The sequence below is a fragment of the Panthera tigris genome, chromosome B2 (genome assembly GCF_018350195.1).
Source record: "Panthera tigris isolate Pti1 chromosome B2, P.tigris_Pti1_mat1.1, whole genome shotgun sequence".
Classification (NCBI taxonomy): domain Eukaryota; kingdom Metazoa; phylum Chordata; class Mammalia; order Carnivora; family Felidae; genus Panthera; species Panthera tigris.
This window is the reverse complement of record NC_056664.1, coordinates 20,786,433-20,799,887: the sequence shown is the minus strand read 5'-3', so window position 1 is coordinate 20,799,887 and position 13,455 is coordinate 20,786,433. Positions and strand designations below refer to the sequence as shown.

Here is a 13,455-nt window from a genome sequence, read left to right as displayed (position 1 = left end):
AGCAGTTCTAAAAAGGGACCTTGCCTTCTCCTCTCACAGTTAATGTTCTGTGACTTTCTAGATGGTTTAGGGAAAAAAGACCTCAGGAAGAAGAAAGATTATTTTCCCTCTTTCTGATGTCATTTTGACTTTAATATGTATTAGTAGGAGAAAGAATGGCTACTAAGTCTAAATATAAATTTCCTGGTCGTGCCCCGCAGAAAGCTTGCATGCGAGGAGGCGGGACTCTGGCAGGTGCCGATCCAAAAATACGTATCTTGTCAGCCTCTACTGTAGGCTCGATGGCTTGGCTTACATCGTGAAGGTGTTAGACACTCTGTTTACGTAAGGGCTGAGGAGGTGACATAATGTCTATTGAAGCTAAGTCACTTAGCTCCCCATTAGGCAACAGGGAGCATTTAAAACCTGAAAACAGATCAAAGCTGTGGGCAGGGTTGAGATACCCCTGCCCAGGAGCAGCGAGGTCTGGCCAGGGGGAGGGTGGTCTCTTGGGTTGGTTGCCGGAACAGACGTGCATTACTGCCCCACTGTATTTCCAGACCATTGGTGAAATGAATCCAGCAGAATTCAACTCTGAGCAGCCGATCCAGAGAGACTGCTTAAGTGGGCACAAGTGTGTCCAAATAGGTTGGAAAAAATGTCAAATTAGAGTAAGCACCTACAAGATGTGATGTTTCTCCTTTTATAGATGGTTATAAAAATTGTTTAAAATTAAACAGCTCTTCAGTACTTAAATTATGTGTAATGAGACAGGTAGGTCCTGGAACAAAAAACATTTTTCCCCCCTTCTCCCACTTAAATTTTGCTCTCCCTCCTAGAGTATGCAAGACATAAACACTTTTATTTCCAGGAAATATATTAGCCTTAGGTTGAGGGGAGATATATTAGCTCTAGGGAGGGACACAGAGTTGATACAGGCCATAAAACTAGCAGACCCCGCTCTCCTTCATATTTTATTTGAGGAATTGCAAGAGTGTAGCCAAGAGAGATGTGAAATAACCTCAGATTCCTATTTGTAAATGATAATATTCTGTATTTTTTAGTGTTTAAGACCTGTATAAATGTGGAGGAAGGTATGTTTTATAGTATATACTTCCGTTACCTGACCCCCACCCAATTAGGTAGTGTTTTTTTTCCCCTCAGCTTTGTTGAAGTATAATTGACAAATAGAAATTGTATATATTTAAAGCATACATCGCGATGACCTAATAGAAGTCACTGTGAGACGATCACCACACTCAAACTAACTGACATATCCATCATGTTATGTAGTGGCCATTGTCTGTGTCTGTGTGCTTTTGTGATGAGAACCCTGGAGATGTACCCTTCTAGCACATTTCAGGTATACAGTGCAGCTTTAACTGTAGTCACCATGCTGTCCATTAGATCTAGAACTCACCATGGGTAACAAGCTTTGTATCCTTTGTCCAATACCGTCCCATTTCTCTGCCCTTCCCCCCACCTCTTCCCTGAGCCACAGCTTCTTTGAGTTTGACTATTTTATTTTTTATTCAAATTTTTTAAAATATTTATTTTTGAGAGAGAGAGACAGACAGACAGAGACAGAGTGGGAGTGGGAGAGGGCAGAGACAGAGAGGGAGACACAGAATCCAAAGCAGGCTCCAGGCTCTGAGCTGTTAGCACAGAGACTGATGCGGGGCTTGGGCTCACGAACTCATGAACTCATGAGATCATGACCTGAGCTGAAGTTGGACGCTTAACAGACTGAGCCACCCAGGCGCCGAGTTTGACTATTTTACATTCCATATATAAGTGATACAGAATTTGCCTTTCTGTGTCTCACTTATTTCATTTAGCATAATGTCCTTCAGGTTCGTCTATGGTGTGCCAGGGTTTCCTTTTTTAAGGCTGAATAATACTCTATTGTGTATACCACATTATTTCTATCCATTCATCTGTCCATGGCCACTTAGATTGTTTCCATATCTTGCCTGCTTAATTTTTTATTTTTATTTTTTGGCTCTGTTTAGGAATAAGTAATAGTGTATAATGTTGCATTATTCAGGACTTAGAAGGTTAAGGTGTCTTGGCTATCGTAATATCTGTCGTCTTATGTTTTCCCTATTTGACCGGCTCTTGTTAGAGTCACAATTTATCTTGTGTCTGTAATACATCATCTAACTTTTTTCCTCTTGGTGTGGGATGTGGGGTGATGTGAGACACTTTTCTGAAGCGAATGAGTCATCCCTTCGACTTTTTTTTTTCTCTCACCTGCGTTTTCAGGACAGTAGACATGCTTGCTCATTCTCACGCACTTGATCTGTCCCTCTCATTAGGTGTTAATATTTTTGTGACCCTTCTGGTGTTTGGAGCCTGGCTCATAGGAAGCTGAACTCAGAATCGAAACTTCTCTTGAAGTGCCACCTTGCATCACTAAAACCACAGAGACAACCGGGATAGCCCCGTGAATGCTACAAAAATAAAATATGTCACCAGAACATTTCGCTGGAATGAGGGATTTATTTCCATGATTCTCTAAGGTCAACTATGGTACATGCTTTTTCCTACTGGGCAGCAAACATGGTTTACCAAACTCTTACCTAAGTGCTTTTCATGTACAATTCCACAATGAATTCTTGGCTTTCTTCATGTTGATTTCTGCAAATATTTTGATTTACTTCTACACCTTTTCTGAGGACGCAAATTCCAAGTTGTGATTCACCGTTTAATTTTGGCCAATGTTTTATTGCGAAAAATTTCAAACAAATAGAAAAGCAGAAAGATTTTATAGTGATTATCTATATACCGCCCCCCTCCAGAATGCAAAAAGATGTATTTACAACAGGATCCCATCTAGCACATGAAGACAAAAGTATATGGGTTCTATTGTCACATCCTTTGACATTGTGGGAGATCCAGTGACAATGTGCCTCTTACCAAACGGAGTCTGAGGCACTGGGTGACACACCCTGACGAGAACGTTCCTTAAACCCAGGGAGTGTCTTCAGTATTAGAAATGACGGATTTAATGTGGATGTCCAGTGTATTGATGGAGCTCTCTCAACACATCAGGCCAAGTGCTGACTCCAGTAGGGAAGGGAGAGGTGCCGTCGTGTCCTCCAGAGAAAGGGGCAGATGTACAGATGCCTGACCCTGACCCCAAACAGAATTTGGTGGTGCCTGTGATAGAGCTAAAAGCGGAATATTACGGGCATGCCAAGGAGGATGTGATTAATTTATGGAGGGACATGAATTTAGGCTGAGGGTAGAAAGAAGAGTTGGCTTTCTGCTGGTGGATGTGAAAGGCACTGTCATTCCAGACTGAGGAGACCAGGCAGGGGATGACGGTGGGGCGTTGGGTCCAAGGGCAGGTGGGCCTGGGGGTGCTATGGGACTTGGAGGAAGAGGAGGCTGACAAGGCAAGCTAAGACCAGACTGTGGGGAACACTGAAGCAGTTCTGAGGAGTTTGGATTTGATTTTGTAGGCAGCGAGGAACCATTTTCAGTCAGGTGGTGGCATGGCTGATGTGTGCTTAGGAAGGTATTTCTGGTAGCAGTGTGGAAGAGGCTGCATAGGGGGAGACCAGCTAGGACAATTTTGCAGTCATCTAGGTAATCCCCCCCACCCCCATTTGATCTGTATCTGCAGCATCTGAAGGGCTTTTTGAAATTTTACAAGTATTTTGCATTTTTCCTTTCCTCTAGTTAGGTTTAGAATGTTTAATGAAGAAGGGAAATTAGGTGACAAATTCATGAATAGCACCTAAGAGATTATAACTTGTGGAAAAAGTGCCACTTCCAGTAACTACGCTCCGAAGGGTTGGGATTTAAATAGACTTAACCTGGTCTTCCTGGAACCCTTTCCCTCATTTCTCCTTACAATTAAAAGCAGCGGTTTGTGAGCCTAGAAGTGTGGTCAAGGCTCAGAGAATGTTTCCATTTTTGAAACTAATTGGCTCAAGAGGAGGCTGGAGAGTCGTGAACCAAGCCTTGTTCACAGGCTGCTCGGCCCAACGGGACTGACCAGATCGAAATTCAGCTCGCTTCTCCACCAGGTTTGTCTCCATTCCGTTGGCCAGCCCACACCTGTGGCAGGTAGCATGAAGGATCCCGTGTCCTCTCCTGGGGCTGGGAATTAGCCAGTGTCAATTCAAGCAGGTGACAAGCTCTCCTCCTTTCGACTTCCCTAATTCATCACATAAGGACATACTCCTAAGAGTTTTTGACCACAGTGTATAGTTCACAAAACGTCATTACCTCAATACATAACACCCAGGACAACCATGTGTATGAGAGATGGGCTAGAGAGATGTGACCACAGTTGGTGTCCATATTTGCAGCACGCGGGGCTGCCATAGTATTTGCCCCCCCCCCCCAGGTTTGCCTAGGGATATATTACCTTGCATGGCAAGAGGGTGTTAAGATTGCTGAACAGTTGACCTTAAACTCGGGAGGTTATCCTGGATGATTACTCACATGGGCCCTTAGAAGAGGAAGGTAGAAGAGGCGAGAGGGGGTCATCCCCCTGTTGCTGGCTTTGAAGATGGAAGAAGGAGCTCAAGCCAAGGGCTTCAGTGGCCTGGGCCCTCAACCCACAGCCAGTCAGGAAATGGGGACACCAGTTCTGTGACCGCAAGCAGCATAGAATGAGCACAGAAATAGATTCTCCACTGGAGCTTCCAGAACGGAGAGCACTTCTGCTGACACCTTGGTTTGAGCCCAGTGAGGCCCATGTCAGACTTCTGACCTATGGAACCGTGGTGGTTTTGAACTGCCAAGTTTGTGGTAATTTGTTAAGGCAGCGATAGAAAAATGAATGTGGTGTTTTCTATAGAGGGCCTTGATGATGTTCTTATCCCCTTGGAAATCCCTTAAGTAAGTGATGGGATGGCGGTATTCTGGGAGAGAAGGAGGGTTACACCAATAGTTGCTAGAGGCATGCTGCCTGTGTTTGAATATGGGCTTTATCCCTTAGTTGGGTGGGCATTAGGTCAGTGTCTTCTCTGTGCTTCCGTTTTGTCACCTGTATAAACAGGAAATAATAATTGCATTTAGTTCTTAGGGTGCCTGTGATGCTACATGTTACAAGCTTAGCACAGTGCTTGCTACATTTTAAGTGCTCGGTTATAAGCCATAGCATTTGTTTGCAATAAGGGGCCATTACAAAAAAATCTTTATTTTCTTTGCCTGTGATACTATTTGACACATCCTCTTCTTCTGTGAAGAAGAGGAAACCATAAAAAACTGGGAAGCACTAGGTAATAAATATTAAGTTCTTCTGGAATGCACAAATACATTATGTAGTCTCTGGAATTTAAGGTAACGTTTATGAGGGACTTATAAAGCTAAAGCACCTTGCCAATGTAAGATAAAATAAATCAGGACAATTGGGAGCTCCACCAATTGTGACCACAAATATCCTATAAGTTAGCTTAGTGCCTATGGTCAGCTTTTGAGTGGGTGGAGATTTTTGCTATTGTTAAAGCTACCCACGATGAATGATGAAGATTCCCTGTCAGTGTCTCAGTCCAGTTCCGTAGGGCTATAATTTTGAAATGCCACAGTCACATAATTTCCATAGTCTTATAATTTTCTTGTGCCTATTGATGGCTCTAGACTGCAATTGATGGCCCTTGATTTCAAGTGTGCTACTGTGTTATGATGATGTCCTAATGCTGGTATCCACAGAAGATGAGCCTGTGGGAGATGAAAAAAATTGCAAATCCCGACATCCTTTAGCCAAAGCAGAGATCCTAGTAAAATAGAGCAAGCGTCTAGTTCCACCAATTCCCTCCTCGATGCTGCTGGCCTTCTGTCCTTCATGGTGAGAACTTATAACATCCTATAGATGCTCGCTGACCATTGTGTGCTTCGTCTACCGAAGGCAATCATGGATGAGGCTCTGTGCCTCCAATGGGGAGCAGTGGGATGTGGGATAGGTATTTCATGTTATTGGTATGCTTTTCAGAATATGAAGCTGTGCTTAGATCAAATTGCCAGTGTCAGGGAAATTCAGGTTTGTTTTTTTTTTCTCTCTCTCTAACGTGTGTGTGTGTGTGTGTGTGTTTTAAGTTTATTTATTTTTGAGACAGAGAGACACACAGCATGAACAGGGGAGGGTGAGAGAGAGAGGGAGACACAGAATCGGAAGCAGGCTCCAGGCTCTGAGCCATCAGCCCAGAGCCCGACGCGGGGCTCGAACTCACAGACCGCGATATCGTGACCTGAGCTGAAGTCGGACGCTTAACCGACTGAGCCACCCAGGTGCCCCAACTTGTGTTTTATGAATACTGAGTTATTGTAAATGCTCGTGTTTTCATATTCTTTGGTCACTAGGAAACTCAAAGCTATTAGTATTGATTGATCTGTGGTATTTATTTTCCTATATTAGCCTTATCTTCTTGCCCTTCCCCATTTCCCCTTTTATTCCTATTTCCACATCTGCTTAATGTTTATTCTATAAAATTGTATTTCTGTAAATTGTCTCAAATCTATTTTTAGAATTAAGGGAGAAGCAAATTACTGTTCAAGATCAATAATAAGTTGTCAAGGACACCATTTCCTGTCGTCAGGGAGCCAGTACATCCCACACCTATTCTGTGACCACACCTTTGGGACTCTCCTCTACAGAAATCGCCTACACCCTGGTATGTCACCCTGAGTGTAGGGCTGGCGTCTTTTGCCAAGTGGTTATGTGTCACACACAGTCCTCAGGGCACATGGGACAATGTGACATTGCCTGGCTGATTAACTTTGAAGGCAAACTTGAGTTGACTTTAAATGTTAAGTGTGTCCCATGGATAATGGGCATCAGAATCATTTGAGGAACTTATTTAACATGCACAATCCTGGGCTTCCCTCCTAGAGGGTTTGATTTAGTATGTTTGCTCTGAGACCGAGGAGTCTGCATATTAAGAAATTTTGTTTAAAAATTTTTTTTTCAAATTTATTTATTTTTGAGAGACAGAGACCAAGAACAAGTCGGGGAGGGGCAGAGAGAGAAGGAGACACAGAATCCAAAGCAGGCTCCAGGCTCCAGGCTCCGAGCTGTCAATACAGAGCCCAACGTGGGGCTTGAACTCACAAACCATGAGATCATGACTTGAACTGAAGTCGGATGAAGAAGTTGTTTTTAATCAAGTGGTTGGTGAACCATACTTTGAGTGGCACTGCCTCAACAGGGTGGGTAGGATTTAAAGAGATGAGGGCGGGCTGGCACCTGGGTGGCTCAGTAGGTTGAGCATCTGACTTCAGCTCAGGTCATGATCTCGCTGCTGGGGAGTTTGAGCCCCGCATTGGGCTCTGTGCTGACAGCTCAGAGCCTGGAGCCTGCTTTGGATTCTGTGTCTCCCTTCTTGTCTCTGCCCCTCCCCCAACCATGCTCGCTCGCTCTCTCTCTCTCAAAAATAAACATAAAAAAATTGAAAAATTGAAAAAAAAGTAGATGAGGGGTAGTGCCCCTCAGATGCTAGAGCTAGCCCAAGAAAGGCACAGATCACTGTGGGCAAGGGCAGGTGACAGGCGGGGGGCTGAAGTGTGGACACCATATGTGTGTAGGGCACTTTCCCTACTGCCAGGGCCACCTGTCTGTCCATCCACTTGAACACTCGGGTCCCTATTGTGTGCTGGCTGCTTTGCCAAGTGCCAAGGACTCTAAAGCACATAGGCCGTGCTTTGCCAGCAGCAGAGAAGAGAGAGGCTTGATGTGTAGATAGAGGACTTCTGGAGCGTAGCTGGCACTATGATAGAAATCTACTTGGAGTGTATCAATTAGGGAATGATAAGGACAGGAGGAGGAAGCAGAGGGATCCTGAAACAAAATCAGATGTTTTTCTTCAAAGTTTACGAAATTGTACAATGTGGTGATTCAGCTTGAGAGTCCCCAGAGTGACTTCTGCAATAACAGATAATTTTTATTGGGCGGTTTCCTTGTGTTCTCTCTGCCTTTCTGCTGCTTAACTAAGGGAACTAAATGTAGGGAACTAACTAGGTGTATCTTGACATTTTTCCAGGTGGTTCGAGAATTTGAAATTAAAAAGATACCTTTGATTTTTTAAAATTCTCTATTCTTTAAAAACAAAGTTAACATTCTTTACTGGAAAGAGGAACTTAATAAATGGGAAGCTTTTTAATAGCCTGGCTGCTATTTATTTCCTTTTAAGTCTGGTATCCGAGGTCCTCAAACACTTTGAGGTTAAATGTCGGGTGACTTCCTTACTCCATTCCTGCCCCCAGTTCTGCCGTGCCTGAGCTCTAATTCTCTCCACCTTGCATGCCTTCTCAGATGGCATCAGCTAGAATGGTGGATGGATCCATGTCAGGATGCTGCTTAAGTTACTCTTAACTTAGAGCCAGAGCGAAAATGCTGAACCTACTTGTGCTTGCCCATAACCCAAAGCCTTGAATGTTGTTGGATTACTCTGTACTCAGCCACAGTAAGCTCTGTGCCTTTGATGTTGCGTAAAGGCGGACTTGACCAAGTGGTATTGCCTCCTGCTGATATGTAGGTGAAAGCCAACACCATAAAAATGAACATTTCGCTGAGAGTGCTCACCCTACTACCTGCGAGCCCAGCCAGTCATGCTGCCAAATTGGTCAAAGAATTGGCCTGAGAATCACAAAGAGTGTTCCTCTGGCAGAGGAATGGAGCCCAGGTCAATCTCATGGGGCTCCCTAACTAAAATGTAGTAGACCTGTGAAACACGTTAATTGCAAACTTAAAAAAGCCCTCTTAATTTGCCATATTGTGAAAGCAATTTGGCTAAGAAATGAAAAACACTGATGAATCTTTGACTTTTTAAGCCTTACCTTATTTCTCCAGGAGGCCACCCACCTGGATTTCTAGAAAACAATACTCACTGTTGTTCTAAAAGATCCTAACAGGGCAGCAGATATTTAAGAGTATGTAATGGTGTTGACACACACATTCTCTGCCCAAGAGTAAGATTGCGGAAAGATTTGGCAATCTGGATTACACAGAGACATCATTAAATTATATTTACAAATCTCTGTGGAGTAATCATAGCATGTGAAGAGCTATAATGGCCTCAGAATTAGACATGGCTTCTGTCCAGCAGAGTCACTTCTGTGGGCCCATTACAGGCAGACTGGCCACCAGAAGATACCCAGGGCTCTCCTTTTCAAGACACGTGTTTTCTTTTGATTCTCTTAGGTATAATGTAAGACGTTTTTCTTTGTAAGTCAGGTGAGACTATTTTTCAAGAAGTCTAATGTGGACTTCTGTGCAATGATAGCCTAAAATGATGCAGAATCCCAGAAGTGATTTAAGAAACCATTCAAGGGGTGCCTGTGTCCCTTTCACCACAGTTCTGAGACAGTGAGCATCGTCAGAGTTGCTTAAAGCCTTCCAGTTACAGGGAGCTCACTACTTCGCAAAGACACTTCATTTAAATTTTGTACTGTGGTCGTTGATAACTGTCTGCTCAGTTTTTCCACCTCCTTAACAAGTCTTGGTACATGCTAATGCTTCTAGAACAAGGGTTGGAAAATTTTTTTCTTAAAGAACCAGATAGTAAATATTTTTGGCTTTGCGAGCATGGTCTTTTCACCCCTGTTCAAGTCTCCTACGGTAGTGAGGGAGGAGTAACTTAACATATGAGAGACTGTATCCCGATGAAACTGTGTTTACAAACCAGGTGGCTGGCTCATGGGCTATGGTTTTCTGGCTTCTGTTCTAGAGCTATGGAATCTAGGTCCTGAATGTGAGTTACTTAAACTTTAAGTTCTAGGCTGATTTTCACCTATCCTGCTTGATGAATTATTGGAAGGTCCTTCTAAAGTCTTTAAGTCCTAGCAATGAATTTGCGAGTGGAATTATCTCCTGTTCTAAATGTATTATTATGGGATTTAAGATCATATGCTCCTTTTGAAAAGGGGTAACTTTGATACTATGTAATTTTTCATGTCAGGAAGCCATAGCTTCAAGAAAGTGCCGCTGGCGTTCAATCGCTGGGCTTTTCTGGTTGAGCCGTTGGCAAAGTGGAGATGAGGAAGATTCAGGTGGACAAAAATCTTTGCCCCCAAAGTGTGGCATGTTTTTAGGGTTCTGAGTACAACTATCCTTTGAGAGCCATGGATTTTAGTTTAGATGGATACACAGCAACAGCTACATGAAATCTTGCTCACATGGTTTTTACCCTTTCCTCTTGCCCTTTGGGTTTTCTTCTTTGCCAGTTAGCATCCTCTGTAGGGCCATGGTGGTGCCAGAGTATTGTCTGGTAGGCATAATAAACACCTACACCTATAGCTCAGAGGATCAAGAAGCAGGGTCGGCCGGGAGTCAGAGCGTATCACACTGCAGAAGCAGGTAATATTGAGCACAGAACTTCATTTTTAAGATTTTGCATTATGTATGGTAAGAGCACTGCTGTTAAAAAAAAATACTGGTCTGAGTCCAAAGTAATTTTAGGCATTAAAGAAAAGGATTCAGAACATTTTAAGTAATGGTTATTAAAGCCAGTCTTGACCTCAATCACGCACCTGCTACTTAATTGATCAGATGGTCACTGGCAAGCCCTGTCTCATCCATATTAAGTAACTTTGCCCTAATCACCCACCAGCCTTTTCTTGGCATTTTTCTCTGGAGAGGAAAAGTACATGAGAGAAGGCTAAAAACTCAGATTTGGTGGGAGAAATTGTTCCTGGCTAAAATGAGCTTATGTATTTGGGGGACACGGTTCTTGTTCCCTGCTACAGAAGTGTGGTTTGCCTCACTAAGGAGCTTGTTAGAAATGCGTCATCTCAGGCCCAATTCTGTATCTTTTGATTCAGAATCTCAGAAGACCCCTAGGTGATTCGCTTTGAGAGCCGCTGATCTTGGTCACAGCCTTCTTCACAGAGGTAACACAGCAAGGTTATCTTTGTTTCAGAAATACCCATAATTACGAACAGCCTGAGTTGTTTTTAGAGAGATAAGGTGGAGGAAAGAAGTCATACTTCCGATGGCATTGAGACTCTGCCCAGAAATCTACAAAATAAAATTATTCTAAGTGCCAAAGTTCTAAGTCCTCTCATCACTCTGGTATGTGGCCATTTCTCCTTTTCTAAATAAGCATTAAATGGTATAGGTTTTCCTCTAACCCCCAGCTTTTGTTATGTTGTGTTTTCATTTGCATACATTTCAAAATATTTTTAAAAATTTCCCTTGTGAGTTGTTCTTTGACCTGTTGATTGCTTACAAGTATGCAGTTTAATTTTGAAATATTTGGGGATTTACTGATTTCCAGCTTAATTCCACTGTAATCAGAGAATACTCTGTATTATTTCAGTAATTTTGAATTTGAATATTGTTTCAGGACTGTAGTACTGTCTCGACTTGGTGAATGTTTCCTGTGCATTTAAAAAGAATATACACTGTGCTCTTGTTGGGTGGAGCATTCAGTAAATGGCAGGTAGGTAAGTTGGTTGATGGTGTTATTCAAGCCTTCTGTATCTCTACTAGCATTCTGTTTACTTGTTCTGTTGATTCCTGGAAGCTGAACTCTTCAACAAAAATTATGGATTTGTTTACTTTTCAGTGCTACTATTTTTTCTTGTATTACTCTAGAATATGCATTTAGGATTTATATGTCTTGATGAATTGGACTCTTTAGCATTTATGGAATGTTCTTTATTATCTGTGGTCAGATTTTTTGTTGTGATGCCATCTTGTATCTGAAATTAATATGGCCTGTCCAAGTTTCTTTTAATTAATGTGTGCATGGCATAATTTTCTAATCTTTCACTTTTAACAGGTCTGTGTATTTATATACAAATTGGATTTCTTGTAAATAGCATGGAGTTAGATCTTGTGTGTGCGTGTGTGTGTGTGTGTGTGTGTGTGTGTGTCTTTAAATGATCTGGTTATTTCTGCCTTTTAACTGGAGTGTTTAGAACATTTGCATTTAATATGATTATGGACTTGATTGAGTTTAAATCTACAATTTTTGCTATTTTCTGTTTGTATCATCTGTGCTTTGTTCTTTTCTTCCCCTCTTTGCCTTCTTTTAGATTGTGTATTTCTTATGATTTTATTTTATCTCCATTCTCCATTACTGGTTAATACCTTTATTTATTTGTTTGTTTGTTTGTAATTCCTGTAGGATTTTCAGTGTGTGTGTGTGTGTGTGTGTGTGTGTGTGTGTGTGTGTGTGTATGTATATATATCACACTGATCACATTCTATCTTTAAATAATGTTTTAACACTTCACATGTAGTGGGAGAACTTTACAAAGCATACCTCAGTTTCTCTCTCCTGTCCTTTGTACTATATTGTCATACATATTACATCTACATGTGTTACAAATCCTTTAGTATTCCTTTTTTAAATTGGAAGCAATTAATTATGTTTTAAAACATTTTAAACAAATTTTAAAACTTTTTTATATTTACATATTTCTCATGTTATTTCTTTGTGTAGATCAAAATTTCCATCTAGAATCATTTACTTCTGTTCGAAGAACTTTTATTTTTAATGTTTCATGTAGTATAGGTGTACTGGTGATAAATTCAGCTTTTATTTATCAGAGAAAGTATCTCTGTTTTTGAAAAAATTTCACTTTCAAAATCGAATTCTATTTGACAGCATTTCTTCCTGTGCTTTGATGATATCATTCTATTGACTTTTATCCTGAATGGCTTCATGAGCAGTCTTCTTTTTATCTTTGTTCCTGTGTATGTGATGTCTTCTTTTATCTGGCTGATTTTTAAGGTTTTCGCTTTATCACTGTTGTTTTCAGAAATTTTATTATCGTGTGCCTTGCTGTTATTTTATGTTTCTCCTATTTGAAGATTCCTAGATCTGCGAGTTTATAGTTTTCTTCAAATTCAGAAAAATTGGTCCATTACTTCTTCAAATCAGTTTTCAGTCTTTCCCTTTTTCGTACCCTCCTTCGGGGCTTCAGATGGCAGAAATTCTAGACTGTTTTGTTATCCTACAGTTCCCTGAACCCTGCCCATTTATTTTCAGTGATTTTTTTTTTTTCTCCTGTGCTATCTTGTTTGGCATAATTTCCATCGCTATGACTTCAACTTCACTAATATTTTCTTCTTCAGTATCTAAACTGTTGTTAATCTTATCTGGTATATTTTTCACTTGATTTCTAGAAGTTTCATTTGGATATTTTATATCTTCCATTCCATTTACTTCCTCGTATTTATGTGTTTCTTTGCATCCTTGAGTATATTGTTAAGATAACAGCTATTTAAGGTCCTTGTGTACTAATTGTTATTTCATTTCTGAATCTGTATCGATTTTTTTCTTTTGGTTATGAGTTATACTTCTGTGTCTTTGCATGTCTACTAATTTTTGATTTGGTGTTGTGTGCTGGATTTCATATTCTTTTGAGGAAAGTTAGATTTTATTCTGGTGTGTAGTTAAGTAACTTGTGGATCTGTTTGAGGATCCTTTTGAGGTTTGCTTTTAAGCTTTGTTATGGTAGATCCAGATCAGTCTTTATTTTACAAATAAGTTATCTCACAAATAAGGCACATTC

At 41.2% G+C, this 13,455-nt stretch overlaps 1 protein-coding gene and 1 long non-coding RNA gene across 2 annotated transcripts in view; both read left to right on the top strand.

The window, feature by feature from the left end:
- Window positions 1–13,455, top strand: part of BMP6 (bone morphogenetic protein 6) — a 158,429-nt gene that overhangs the window by 14,244 nt on the left and 130,730 nt on the right. The gene's annotated exons all lie outside the window — the stretch shown is intronic.
- LOC122238563 lies at window positions 795–2,461 on the top strand. Its single transcript, XR_006217497.1, has 2 exons — window positions 795–1,404; window positions 2,298–2,461. It is a non-coding gene; the product is annotated as an uncharacterized LOC122238563 (long non-coding RNA).